Source organism: Notolepis coatsorum (genome assembly GCF_963971535.1).
Source record: "Notolepis coatsorum genome assembly, chromosome: 3".
Taxonomy (NCBI): Eukaryota; Metazoa; Chordata; class Actinopteri; order Aulopiformes; family Paralepididae; genus Notolepis; species Notolepis coatsorum.
In genome coordinates, this window is record NC_140167.1 from 192,678,644 (window position 1) to 192,693,828 (window position 15,185).

General features: G+C 40.1%; 1 long non-coding RNA gene across 1 annotated transcript; it reads left to right on the forward strand.

The window, feature by feature from the left end:
• Positions 1-13,431: 13,431 nt before the first annotated feature.
• Positions 13,432-14,844, forward strand: LOC311224544. Its single transcript, XR_014619450.1, has 3 exons — positions 13,432-13,663; positions 13,961-14,173; positions 14,812-14,844. It is a non-coding gene; the product is annotated as an uncharacterized lncRNA (long non-coding RNA).
• The last annotated feature ends 341 nt before the right edge of the window (positions 14,845-15,185 follow it).

The window sequence follows — 15,185 nt, forward strand, 5'->3', positions numbered from 1 at the left end:
AACATATTTTCATGTAACAATGAGTAATTGTCAAAAAAAAAAATTTGTTTTTTTTTTGTTTTTTTTTAGATTCAGGACTTTTCAGAAAAAATTCTGGGCTTGAGCCCAAGTAGCCACCCCCTAGCCCCGCCCCTGCTATAGACGGTCATAAACGTTAACGAATGCTATAATAAGTCCAACAAATGAGTATAAACAGTACTTAAACGGTCGTTTAGAAATGCGCAGATTCTCCGGAGAAATATATTCTATGACCGCAAGGTCTGGGAAAATCTAGAGTGCCGCTTCGGGAGCCATTTATATAGTCCCTCTAAGACCTGCGGACTAATACTTGCTGTGGTGGTGGGTCTTCCGAATATGGTGTCCAAAAATGGTGTCCTTCCGCCGAAAACTGCCCAAATGGGACCTGACTGCATGGCGATATTGCCGACCCACACAAGAGTTTTAAGACTGGCATTACAGATCAGTCTAAAATATCTTCGTGAAACCGGCCCCAGGTAAGTCTATATATAACTCAATATATATATATATATCTACTGTGCTAAATATATAATAAAGTATACAAAAGATTATAATAAAAAAAAGAAGTAATAAACCATCTGTGTTAATTTTTATATTCCTTTAAACCCTAGTCTAATTAGTTATATACCGTACAACTGAAACAATACATGAAATCATAAACCCTTATTTTAATAGTAGTATCAGTGAATGAACCAGATATCCCACGAAATGTAGCACCTTTGGTCCTCCAAAGGTGGGTAATGTGGGCTATTGCCTTGATAAGACAAAGGAATGTAAGATACAGGGAGATTATTCTACACATAATTGAAAATGAATTAAAAACAGCTCCTGGGAGTTCACCGAAGCAAAGCAGACTACTTTCAGCCCTCGCTCCACAATGGTGGAACCCGGCTGAAACCCGGCCAGCTGAAACCCGGCCAATTTTCTGCCATTGACTAAAAACACACCTCTTCAAACAATATCTGAAATGTAAAGAAATTTAAATGACCTTCTTACTGTCTTTTACTAGTATGTACCTTACTACTATGCTACTACTGTATACTTACACTACCTACTATGCTAATATGACTATAGTATATGCACTCAGTGTAACACTCAAGTTCAACACTATTTGACGAACAATGCCACTGACCCTTAGCTGCCAGAGATGTACCCCTCCTGCTGAATTATTGTTCAAAATGTATAAGTCGCTTTGGATAAAAGCGTCAGCTAAATGACTAAATGTAAATGTGGATCAATGTAGCTGCATAACATTAAAGATCAAAGTAAGTGCTCTATAGATATTGAGCATCATCTTGTAATGTCCTGTTTATTAACCGGTGGGAAAAACTCCTCACGTGGCATCATTAGATCATACCAATCTAATTCTGACTTCTCTACCATTACCGGAGATTGCCTCTGTCTTTAAAAAATGTTGTGTTCCTTCCTAGGTGTATTTTTTGCAGATCTCAGCTTGCCATTCACACTGCCATTGATGTTGAAAAGGTGTGGAAAATACTCCATGCACAGTGCACTTATTAACCGGTGCTCCAAGTTGAATTTGAATAGCTTGTAGTAGACTAATACAGTAACATTAGTATTATGTTACCATTGACTATTCTAAAGTGCTCGTTGTCTTGTCAATGAAACATAATATGAAAAGGTAGCCCGTAACAAAAAGAGGTTTAATTACCATTGTGAGAGAATGAAACTCATCATCTCCTACCACCAACAAGAAGACAAAAGACGCCCCCCACCCTCCTTTGTGTCCAAAGACCCCTCACCACTCACCTGTCCTGTCCAACCATCCCAAAACACATCACCCCCCCCCCCTTTCATGGACCGAACCCCCCCCCCCCGGATCAGACCAACCACCCACCCTTCCAGTTCGTCCGCTAACAATGGACACACCTTTTGCTCCTCATGTATATAATGTGACCACAATCACTGATCTTGAGCTCAGTTTTGGATACACCCGGCCAGTGTCCACTCTGAGTCATCCAGCCGTAACTCTTTGATTTACCTGAACCTATTTGTGTATTAAACCCATGTTTTTCAAGTCTATCTAACTGACTACATTGATTGATCCGGGAATATTTATCCCACACCATGGTTTTCAAACGTGAATGGATAACATCAAAAGTATAACAAACAATGGACAGGACTGTGCAGACAGGATCAGCCACCACACACAGGGGAGAACAGAAGAGTTATACACAAGGGGATGACGAGACAAGAAACACCTGGGCTGATTACAGATGGATACACCTGGGAGGGAAACGACAAAGAACTATATGACCAGGACAGGGGACTACAACCAGACATTACACATCACACTGGCTGGGAACACCTGATCAGGGTACAAACACACCCACATGTAACAATTAGCAAAAAATAAACAATACAGTGATTTTCACAATGGTAAATTACCTATGCCTAGCTACTTTCAAGTTTCATGGAGCATATTTTCAACCCTTTTCAACATCAATGTCAGTGTGAAATTGTATAGGCTGATATCTACCAAAACATACGCCTACAGTATGCACACAAAATGACCATTGATTGACAGGAACAACCAATGGGAAAGGTGAGAAGTCTAAATTAGACTGGTACAGTATGGTCCTTTAAGGCTTAAGAAATAGCTCACGACATTGTGATTACATCACAATCACAGCCTGAAGTGAGCTAATGCTTTTATAAAATGGTCACCAAGTATGGCAATATGAATTTGATAGACATTCCAATTTAAACAGTTATTACTCTAATAATAATATATGGCTACAAGGAGGACCTCCTAACTGCCAACAGTTAGGCTACAGCTAGTTAGGTCAGTGGTTACAGCAGGAATGTTATCCTTATGACAATCTAATGAGTAGCAGCTGCTTACCTAGCATTAGAAACTCATAAAAAATATCAAGTCGGAGCTGTTCGGAGCACATTCAGACCAAGCTGCCAATGACCCAACTGGCTAGACTTGCTAGCTAAATCCCTCCCATCTAACGTTACAGAAAAACGGTGATGTTACAAATCAGCTGTGACTTTGTAAACTACAATTATGGAATGACCAATTTAAGGGCAAGAAAGTAGACGCTGGATACAAGTTCAAAGTCAATGGTTTCAGGTTCTCAGTCGATTTATTCAGCAGGGCACCAGCGTAGAATACGGCAATAGCATCAGGATACAAAGAATCTCTCTGACACACAGCTTGTCCTGTCGTGTGTGTGTTCTAATGTCAAGATGTGTGGCTTATATGTGTTTCAACCGAATCTAAATGCTGTGATGTGATTTGCTTATCACTACCTGGGTAAACTGGTTTGGTCTCTGTCTGCATGAGATTCTAATGGGTGAGGGGGTGTGTCATTCATCAGTGGTTGTAACTTTTCAGTCTGGCTTGTTAGTTTAGACAATGGTCACTGAAATGTCACATGAGAGAGTGTGTGTGTTTCAGTCAGTCTAGTAACAAAAGGTCATTCAGTCACACCCTAATCAACTGGTTTTGGCTGGTGGGGGCTTTCTCTCTCTGGGGAACCGGTTTGATGAGTAAGCTTTGGTTCCAGCCGTGGGGGCAGATGGCTAAATCCACATTATTGTCTGGTTTCAGACTAGCCAGTATGATTATGCTATAATGTATAATAACCAATCAAAAATATACTACATAACCTCTCTTGTGACGCCCATGTGGGCGTTACACTCAGTGTTATTTTTGATGAAAATTAATATCAATCAGAAGAGTAATTTGTAAAATTCATAATAACAGAAATAATAATAATAAAAAGAAAAGAAGGAACTACCGATCAAGTTAATAATAACAAGAATAATATTGGGAAAGATAATAAAGAAAGGAAATAAAGAAAGAATGTTTAACAATAGAAATAATACAAGAAATAATAGTCCAAAGACTTAGTACACGAATTATAGTCCATTTGTCATAAATTGAATTTGTAGAAATTTAAAATAAAAATTTGTCGTCGATCTTTGCCGTTGGTCTTCTTCACGATCTGGTCTTGCTGGTCATCTGTTGTTTATTTTGTAGTGTTTGTAGTTCATCTGTCCATCTCCTCTCTTTAAGAGAAATATAGTATTTTGTTTCTCTTACATTGTGTTTTGTCATGCAGGCAATCACCGTCTCATGGCCCACAAACTTCCTCCTCTCTTGGGGCAGGTGGGAGAGGTGCAGTGCCTCTGTCTGATGTCAGCCTGATGTTGGGCGGGGCTCGGAATCCCAGTCGGATGACAGCTTGTTGTGTGGGCGGGGCTCGGAACCCCGGTTGGCAGCCTGTTGTGGGCGGGGCTCAGAACCCCGGTTGGATGGCCGCAGGCCTCAGTGATGCCTCCCCCTGATTCCTCCGTCTGGCCAGTGCGTTGGCCGGAGCTCTCAATCCGTGAGAGCTGGGCTTCCTCCCTGGTCCCTTGGTACCCGATGTGGCGCTGTGGTACCCCATTGTTGGGCCCTGACCAGCGCTTTGGAATGTCAGTGGCGAGTATATACAATTTAATTTTTTTTATATATATATGAAATATGAAATTTCATAACAATATATATATATTTTTTTTTAATTTTTAATTTTTTTGTACCTCTCTCGTTTCTTGAGAGGTGAATCTTACCCCCCATTCAATAGGGATAGAGGTGTCCTTGATTTTTCATCAAGGCTCGCTGTATCTTTTGGGTCTAGTTGTCATTCTTTGTGGCCTCTATGGCCTCTTGATGTCTTCTTGCTGTATCTGCACCCCGACAGGTGCGTTGTCAAATTCCAATGCAGTGTAGCCCTCGTCAGGTGTCTCCTCTCTGCTCCCGACAGCCGTCGGTCAGGTGTCTCCTCTCTGCCATGCCCTCGATCTCCACCGTTGTCCTCCGATGACGGCCCTTCTGGCTGAGGGCTGCTCCCAATGATAGCGTCTTTGCTGTCATCCGTCGTCTGGTGCCCTCCTGCAGTGTGCCACCCTGGGACCACGTGGTCGATCGTGCCAATTGTTGCAGGATCACCAGGTCGTCTCGGCCCCCCAGAGCTTCTGATATGATGTGGTATATGGCACCACCTCTCTTGTCACTCTTTTGTTGTCTCATGCTGGCTTGCTGGCTCGTTGAACCTCTGTGCATGGTTGGCTTCTGGGTGGATCGCCTTCTCTCAGTTCTGTGTAGTCTCCTTGTGGACACATAACTTGTAGAGACTCCTTGGCCATGTTAGTTGTTCCCTAATCTATCTACTCTCACTCTATGTTCATAAAAACAATACTTAACTCACTATAGTACAGATCATTTCATATTCTGATTCAACCTTGTGTGTGCTTTTCCTTAATTTGTTTTTCCTTTCTTAAATATTCAGTTTTATAATTTCACTTTTTATTCCAGATTGTTTCTCTTCTCCACCAACATACGGTCTGAGAATTCAGCCCTGTTTAACTATTTATTTAGCTAATTAATCTATATTTTTAGGTATTTCTCCATACATTTAAAATCATTTTTCTGTTGTCCATTTGCTTATAGAATAGTTTCTGATTCAACGTTCTTATTTCCTACTTATTGTTTCTAAAATTAATTGTCCATCTGTTAACACACTCATTCTGGACGCTGACTCTCACTGTAGTGTTATTTTATTCTGTTTAGTATATTCTACTACTTCTATGCTATTTTGAATTGTATACTATGTCTATTGTGCTTTTTATTTAAGTTAGTTTATATTTCCTAATTTCCTTTACCTTGTCTTAATTTTCTATTATTTCACTTTCGTTGTACTTACCTCTCTTGTCCTGTGCACTCTTTTCCATCAGCTCCCACCAGGCAAACGGGGTCGGCGACAAATATCCTTGATTTGTTTTATGCCATTAACTTGTCTTATATGTTCACTTTGTTTTTATATCAACTCTCACTGTATCATGTTTCTATTCTTATGTGTGTCAAATCTCAAGTGGCCTTACTCTCTGTTTGTTGTGTATTTCTTTTTTCTCTCCTGCCATTAAACATTTTCAGTCAATATGATTATAGTTTGCCAGTTTTGGGCTAACCTAATTGCAGGATGGCTTTTTGCTTTTTCACTCCCACAAGATCTTTGAATTTGTATTCACTTTGTCTGGTGCATTATTAGTCCAGAGATATGAGTCTGGAGATGTCACTTATTCGGTTTTGATAGTGTCCTCAATGCCTATTGCAATTTCTGTGTTTCACTCTCTTCACCTCCCTTTCTTTGTGTTCACTCTTTCAGTGAGTCTTTGCTCACAGTGATTTTTACGGCTCCTGTAATCGTGAATGTGCCTGCCTTAGGTTTCCGCTGGTTTCTCTCCGTGCAGTCTTACCCGTCTTTGGCTATATTGAATTAATTCATTATCATTCTTCCATACTGGCCTGTTTTCAGCGCACCCGTTGGGACCGCATCGCTTGTTGAGGGGAGGCATAATGGCCTGCTTTGTCATTGTCTGAGTTGAGATTTCTCAACATTTTCCTTTTTGCTCCAGAAGTGTGATGTAGTCTCTAAGTAGGCTTCTCCTATTTCCTTTTCAAATTACTGTTCAGATTGTTTTTTCAGAGACTTCCTTTGTACTCGGCAGAAGAAGAAAAAAAAATGTAACTCCTAATTTTTGTGTGGTGTATATGTACGTGTGTATGTATGCATGTTTTTATATTGTTTCTAATATAGTTATTGTCTTTCTTACACAAGCCTTCAGTTATGTGACCTTGTTGTTGCCTGTATTCACTGTCTCTTGATCCATTATATATATTTTCTTTCTTCTTCTTCTTCTTCTTCTTCTTTTTTTTTTTTACATTTTTTTTTACTCAATGGACGTTTGTCACAGACTCCGTTCTCCCGGCGAGAGGCTGCAAAACAGTGCAAGATCAAAAGAGACATGTTTACTTATACAACTGTAATTTCAGATACAATCTCTTCTAAATTTAGTATAATTGTTGTTCTTTTAACATTAATTTGATTGAGATAATTTGTAATAGAAATATAAAGATACTGTTTTGTTTTCGTTGTTTGTCTTATTTATACAACACACAGGTTATGTTCAGAATATGAATCTCTGTTTTCACTTTCTCCTTTATTTCCTCTGCCTTCTCCACTTGTAGTTTCTTAAAGACAGAAGAAAATGTTAGTCACGCGCTTTAGTCATTCAAACAGTATCATTAATTTCCTATGGGTATTAAACTGTGCTCAAATAGAATCTTCTTCTCTTTTCAGACCTTTGTGTCTTCCTGTTGCCACAACCGTAACAGGTTATAAATGTTAATGATATTTGATGTCTCACTTTCCTGTATCACATAACCCTGTCGTCTGGTCCAGCCAAATTAGGGGATACTACAATGTCGGAATCTATGACATCAACTATAATTCACTTTAATCAACCGCCAGCCTAAAAGTGATTTCTTCATATCATGCATAATATGTCAAATACATTTTAGCTCCATTTCCTAAGTTGCTTCCAAGATTTATATTTGAATACATTTTAATCTAGTCTTGTCTATTTCTATATTTCCTTGTTGGAAAAGAAATTCAGCTTGTTTGTGCATTTTTTAATTAATAATTGATTCTCTATATCCTCTCTTTTTTACTCTGTCCTTATGTAAATACTGTTTGGTGTCATGTGTACTCATTCACTTATTATCACATATTTTGAAACATCTTATTGATTATTGTACCATACCATCAACAACACCCGTCATTTTTATTTGGACAGGTCTTCTTAGCCCATCAATAACGCTTGATGTAACTCCGCCTTCCCTTTTTGTTTGAGAAGCCAACGTTTGGATTTCTCCCGGTCAGGGCGGCGTGATTAAAAAATGCGTTCTGGTCAACATGAAAAAAACGTATTGTTTTTTCATCCGTACATTTACGTTTTATACCATATGGTTTGGGTGATTCTGAGTAATTCCAGGAAAAGACGAGAAAAAGGCATCATAGTGTAATCCAGTTATCACTGGATAATTATCTAATCATCCTGAAATCAACGCTAGATTATCATTATTATGTTTCCTTGTGCATACATGAAATGGCCCTCGTAGCGGGGCGCCCCTCCACCGCAGCCAACGGTGGAAAGCACAACACGGTCCACACAGATAGCTTTGATCGCGGGAGAAGGAAATATCAGATCAACGCAAGATTTTATATATAGTGTTCTTACCTTGTCACTGATGTAATGCAAAAAAAAGTATCCAATTATCTGATTGCCATTCCAGTTATCCACAGCGATCCTGTCACCGACATTACCGAGCGTTACACATGAATGGGCGGGCGGGGTTAGTGTTCCATGCCATCGTTTGAAAGGCCTGCCTCACCTGAGTATTTAAACCCCGCCCCCACGGCTCAGATCGGCTCTGAAAACACACCAGACCGTTTCCAATTAAGTGCAATAGCTCCGCAAGGCAGTAGAGGGCGGTGTTGACCGTCTGCCAGCTCAGACACATTCACCAGGGTCTGCAGAGGCTGCAGCCATGAATTATATAGATATAGCAAATAAAAACAATAACGATCATAAAAACGAGTTAACTCATTTTTGGCGATATTCACATGGCGGGCAATAACGAGTATAACCATTTTTGGCGCAGAACCAGTTAACAGGCACCCCCAAAAGTGTAATTTTTTTTACTTTAACTTGAGGACTGCATACTTTTTTTGGAAACCAAAATACTATACTTTATACTTATAGCACATGCATGGGCCTGGTCTCTTTTGAAAGATAACATTCTGAAGTTTCTGATACAATAAAGAAAATTCACTTTTAGTGCTTTAGATGTTTGGAGCCTTGTTTTTAGGGCCTTTGAGGTGCTTTTGTACCATGAGGTGCAAGCATAGTCATAGAAACCTTGAATGAGTGCTCCTGTTAGAGTCTTCAAGGTATTCTTATTTACCAGAGAGGAGATCCTATACAAAAATCTTGATCGTTGGTTGACTTTTTTTATTACATTGGTTGCCATTTTGTCACAGGAAAGATTTGCTTCTAGGATGGAACCCAGGTAGGTAATTTCATATTTCCTCGTGACAATATTGTCACCCACTGTAACAGAGAAGCTGTTGGCCTTGCTTCCAATTCCAATCATAATTGATAAAGTGAACGGCGATGGACAATAATGTTATTATTAACACTTGACCAGATGTATGTGGTCAGCGCATAGGACCATCCCAGACTGTCTTTTTCAGATCGGAAACTATGTAACGGAATCTGTGGCTTGGTCAATTATATTATTGCAAATCCAATATGTTATTTTTGCTTAAACCTTGACAAAACCTTCTCAGTTGGTGATTGTTCTGTTAGAATATAGACTTGGTTGTTTGTGTCTATGGGTTGTATATTTTACGTTGCACAGTTTGAAGAGCTAGGAGGAGTTGACTGTCACATTAGGGGTATTTGCATTTTATTTTAGCTAACAAGAGCTGATTTCTTTCCAAAGTTAGGCTACATACATCGTTTTGATACAACAATGCAGTGAAGCAATAGAGAAAGGGACAGTGAGAGATTGACTATAGAGTAAGATTCACAACAGGCATTGTATAATTGAATATGGTTCTTTAATCAGGGACACGTGAGGGCCATTCTCATGGCCATGTGCACAATAGATAAACGCTAATATCATCCTATTGCCCAAGCCATACAGACACACAAGGAGACATCATACGTAAAGTAATCTACTAGTAAGATAGTGACCAACGCTGTCAACACCACCATTCTTCCAAGGTGTCAGGCTCCTGATTAACTTCCATTCATTTTGAGGACCAAGTCTAAATATAATACTTCTGAATAAAGGTACTTGCTTTTTCAAGGCAGCATGTAACCATGGTAACTCCCTGAACATTCCATGCAGGGAAAAGATACACAGCACTTTCAAACCTACAACACATTCACGGGATCTGCTTTTATTTTCCATACAGTAGGTAATGGACACATACCTTTGACTTGGAATTGTCTGTTTTATTGATTTTTGTTTAAATACTTCAGAAGTATAACATTTAGACTAGGTTTAAGCATCTCCCAAATGAGATATCCAAATGAGAAATTAGCTTTATTTTGTAAATATTGAGCAATGAACATGGTAACAATGTTTTCTCAAATGGTTATATAAAGTTGCTAGGAATGAAACACAAGTTTATGACTAGTAACTATTAACTACATGAACAACTCAATAGTAGAGAACTCTATTGATCACTACTTAAATATGTGTAGTCGTGTGTTCTGACTACATATTCATCACTATACAAGCAAGTAGTAGAACCTCTACATGAGTACTATTTAAAAACATGTGTAGTAAAACAGTAGTGTTATAACATCATATTCACTACTAGCACCTTGTAGCAAAACGCTAATGATTACTACTGGAAACACTACTGCACAACTCCTACATGTCACTACAGTATCGCTACTACCTCACAAATGTAAAAGGTTTTGTCTAGTGATTCAGTAGTACTTTTTAATGAGGTACCACACGGATAGGTTTTGTGTAGTGAGTAGTACTTTTTAACGAGGTACTACACTTAAAAAGTACTACTCACTACACAAAACCTATCCATGTGGTACCTAATAGGTTTTGTGTATTGATTCAGTAGTACTTTTTAATGAGATACCACAGAGTTAGGTTTTGTGTAGTGATTCAGTAGTACTTTTTGAACAAGGTTTTTTTATTTGAAGATTCAATTTTCACAGGCGGTCCCACATGGGCCAAAAAATAAATAAAAATAAAATAAGGCCCTCCCTCCCTCCCTCCCTTCCCCCCACCCCTATACCGGACAATTTTATGATCTTATTGTCTTACTGTGTTGTTGTTGTTGTTGTTGTTGTTGTTGTTGTTGTTGTTGTTGTTGTTGTTGTTGTTGTTGTTGTTGTTGTTGTTGTTGTTGTTGTTGTTGTTGTTGTTGTTGTTGTTGTTGTTGTTGTTGTGTCGTTTTGTTACTGTGTCCTTTGCTTTTAAATATTTTTTAAGTACTCTGATCTATTTAAATTTGTATTGCTGCCTATGTTTACCTTCTTTTTTTCTTTTTCTCTTTTTTGGTACTCTTGTTTTTTGTATGTTTTAATCTATTTTTAGTGCTGCTTATAGTTTTTAATATGCTCCCTCTGTACAGCACTTTGTGCCCCTGTGGCTGTTAAAGCGCTTTATAAATAAAGTTGGATTGGATTGGATTGAAAGTCATTCTAAAATACCTTAAATCGTTTATTAATTTATTAATTAATCATTGTTTTTCCTTTTAGCTCTTAAATCACCAGACAGCAGTCACATATCTCTTGTATTCTGTAGATAGAGAAGAAGAAAAGTAAGAACATAAAAGAATAAAAAAGAATAATAAGCTGAGAGACCAGGAAGGCCAGTCAGATCGCCTCCGTCACATTATCCGCTTCCATACCCTCAAAGAAAGTTAGAAAAGGATCCCAAATATTGTGGAATTTTTCGGTACAACCTCTGACAGTATACCTGATCTTCTCCAGTTTAATATGATACATGACCTCTCTCATCCAGTGGCCGTAGACAGGTGAACCTGGGTCCTTCCATTTGAACAGTATTAGCCTTCTGGCCAAGAGTGAACAGAAGGCCAGCATTCTAGATTCCCACCATCTAAAGTGGATGTCCATTGGGGCCACTCCGAATAATGCAATATATGGTGATGGCTCCACTTCCTTTCCAAATATCTTAGAGAAGGTGTCAAATATGGTCTGCCAATAGGTGTGCAACTCTGGGCACGTCCAGAACATGTGGAGCAGAGTGGCTGTAGCCTGTCTGCAGCGGTTGCATAGAGGGTCTATGTCGGGATATATTTTAGAGAGCCTGTCTTTGGACCAATGCAGTCGGTGTACAATTTTAAATTGGATAACCGCATGTTTAAGGCAAATGGAAGAGGAGAAAATCCCCTGTATTATTTTGTCCCATGTGTCCTCTGTGATTGGTTCACCTAAGTCAGTCTCCCATCTGCCCCTGAGGAGATCTAAAGGTATCGAGTTGCTTTTATTAAGTAGTTCATAAATTCAGCTTATAGCCTGTTTCTGGATCAGTTTACAGTTCAAGATTGAGTCTAAAAGGGAGGCAGGAGGACACACTGGGTAGCAGTCCGAGTTCGAAGTTACGAAGCTCCGGAGTTGCAAGTATCTATAGAAGTGTGACCTAGGGATCTTGTATTTCTGTACTAGCTGTTCAAAGGAGGCAAAGTTGCCGTCTATATAGAGGTCAGACAGCGTAATCACTCCACTCCCAGCCCAACTGTCGAAGGCCTTATCCATCGTTGATGGGACAAACATGTGATTTCTTGTGATCGGAGCAGCCAGTGATAGTTCCCTGAGGGAAAAGGTTCTTCTAAATTGGTTCCACACTTTTATCGAATGGATGACAACTGGGTTCGAGGTAAAGCTAGATATGGGCTGTGTGAACGGGAGCTTAGCACATAACAAGGCAGATAGGGAGGTGGACTTAACCGACGCTCTCTCCAGCACTGTCCACCAGGGGGCTGTGTCCTCGCCCTTTACCCAGTATAATAACCAGTGGCGGCTCGCCACTAGGGGCGCTCGGGCGCCGCCCCCCCTCAGGCCCCTGGTTATATGAGAGAAGAACAAGAAAAATAATTTTTTTGTTTTTTGTTTTATAGCCCTATAAATAATATAAACATGTTTAAAATGAATAATATTTACTCATTTTAAGTATTTTTGTGTTTCCAATGCACAATATAACGTTAATATATAAAATAAAAAATGCTCGTTTTCCTGAACAGGAAGTGACTCACTTTTTTTAAATTTTTAAATTTGTTTTTATTTCTCGGCCCGGGCTAGACGCAATAGCGCTCTGAGTGCGCGTCACTGTTTGATCGCTGTATCCGTCGCAGCCAATCAGTGCGTAACGCGTTGTGCGTTGAAATATGACTATTATGTTGGAACCCGGGCGCGATTTGAAGCGGTCTAGGCAGCAGCGTCAAGAATTTCCTTAGCCACATTTCGCGGAGACGCTCTCTGATTGGCCGACGCCAGTATTTTTTTCCGTAGCAGCATTTCGCGGAGACGCTCTCTGATTGGCCGACGCCACTTTTCTATGTTCCAATTTTAGGTTTTCTAGCTTGGTAAAGATAGTTGTGTTGTTGTGAGATCAGATGCAGCTATTTGTCTTAGAGCGTGACTGCAAGTTCTTTCGACGGTTAAGCTTAGGCACTCTTTCAAAGTTGGTTAAGGTTAGAGTTTGTCTTAGAGCATGGCGATAGAACGCCAGGTAGTTTGCAGTCTGTTCGACGCGGAAATGGACAAAGAAATCAAGTACTGTCTTGTTGTGGTGCTAACAGCTAACAAGCTATATGGCGGATGCAGTCTGGACAGTGGACAGTGGTCTGGATATACATCATCAACAGCGGATTATACACTTTATCAAGCCCACCACGTTTCAATAGGTTGTTTGCAGGTGACGTCATTCGCTCTAGTGGAATGTTGTTGGGGGGCAGGAAGTGATTTGCATATAACGAAGATACTCATAGTCAGTGAGACTCTCTGATTAAAATGCCAAAGTTTTGCGCGGTTTACGGCTGTACCAACCGATCGAATCGGGAAAAAAACAAGGGGTACTTTCGAGTCCCGAAAGTGGTTATACATAAAGGGGAGAAGTTTAAAAAAGTCACAGAAAAACGGCGGCAGGCGTGGATCAGAAATCTCCGGTTGAGGTCTGGAGGAGCCGAATCAGACAACGCGCGTATATGCAGTGACCACTTTGTGAAAGGTAAGGCAGTAATTTAGCTACTTACATAGCTGGATAAAACTGACAAAAATACAGACCAGGAGGCAATATTGCTGGAAACATATAGCTAACGTTACATCTGTGATATCACCCTGTGTGTTTGTGTTTCGCAGCTAGATAGCTGACGCTATCTTCCGGTGTCTTTGTTTTTAAGCAATGCTAACATTAGCTAGCTATCACGGCCAGTGGTTTTCAACAATCTCTTAGGACCGAAACTACTGTTATCCCTCTTTGCTGTCATTGTTGGGTGTTTATTACTTTGCTATTTATTTTATTCAGGCTGCCCGAGTGCTGCCAACGATGTAGACTCTCCAGACTGGGCTCCTACAGTTAACCTTGGTTACCAGCAAGGTAAACCAATGACAGAGGCATCATGTCAACGTGAGGAAAGGTTGAGGTCCAGAAAAGCAGATGAGACCTGCACCGATGCAGCAGAGGCATTGCTGGACCTCGGTGAGGGCTCACAGAGCCCAGCATCGGAATACCACAAAGGTAAATTAAATATAATGCATGGAGGAGCTTTCATGTAGCCAATGTTACATTAAGTATTTTGACAACTATATATGTCACTTGTTTACATCATATGTGGGAGAGAGACAGACAGAAGGGGGAGAGTGTGGGAGAGAGACAGACAGAGAGAGAGAGTGTGTGTGTGGGAGAGAGACAGACAGAAGGGGCAGAGTGTGGGAGAGAGACAGACAGACAGTGTGTGTGGGAGAGAGACAGACAGAGAGAGTGTGTGTGGGAGAGAGACAAACCGACAGAGAGACAGTGTGTGTGGGAGAGAGAGAGACAGAGTGTGTGTGTGAGAGAGATAGACAGAAAGGGGGAGAGACAGAGTGTGTGACAGACAGAGACAGTGTGTGTGGGAGAGAGAGAGACAGAGTGTGTGTGTGAGAGAGACAGACAGAAAGGGGGAGAGACAGAGTGTGTGACAGACAGAGAGAGACAGAGTGTGTGTGGGAGAGAGACAGACAAGAGTAAATTAAATGTATTTTGACAACTATGTATGTCACTTGTTTACATCATAATTTAACAAATAATTACCACCACCTTTATACAATTTGTAAATTATATAACTAAACTATCTTTTCCCCTCTTATCCCCTTTGCCAAATATATTCTATGTAGATGCAGGCTGCCAGACAGACCTGACTATGGAGGATCTTGTGAAGATGGAGGATGTTCTGAATCACTCCGTAGTGGAGCTGAGTGACCTCAGGAAAAAAGTACTGGACAGGGAATTTAGTCCAGATGCTTTTCAGAACAACGAAGAGAAGACTACATTTTACACAGGATTGCCCAATTTCTTAGTTTTGATGCAAGTGTTTCAGCTATGTGAGCCACACATCAACTATAGCTCTTTGTCGGCGCTCTCCAAATTTAAACAGTTCATGTTGGTCTTAATTCGGTTGAGACTAAACCTTCCACTCCAAGATTTGGCCTTCAGGTTCAATGTTTCCTGTTCCACTGTTTCTCGAATTTGGCACAAGATAATTGGCATA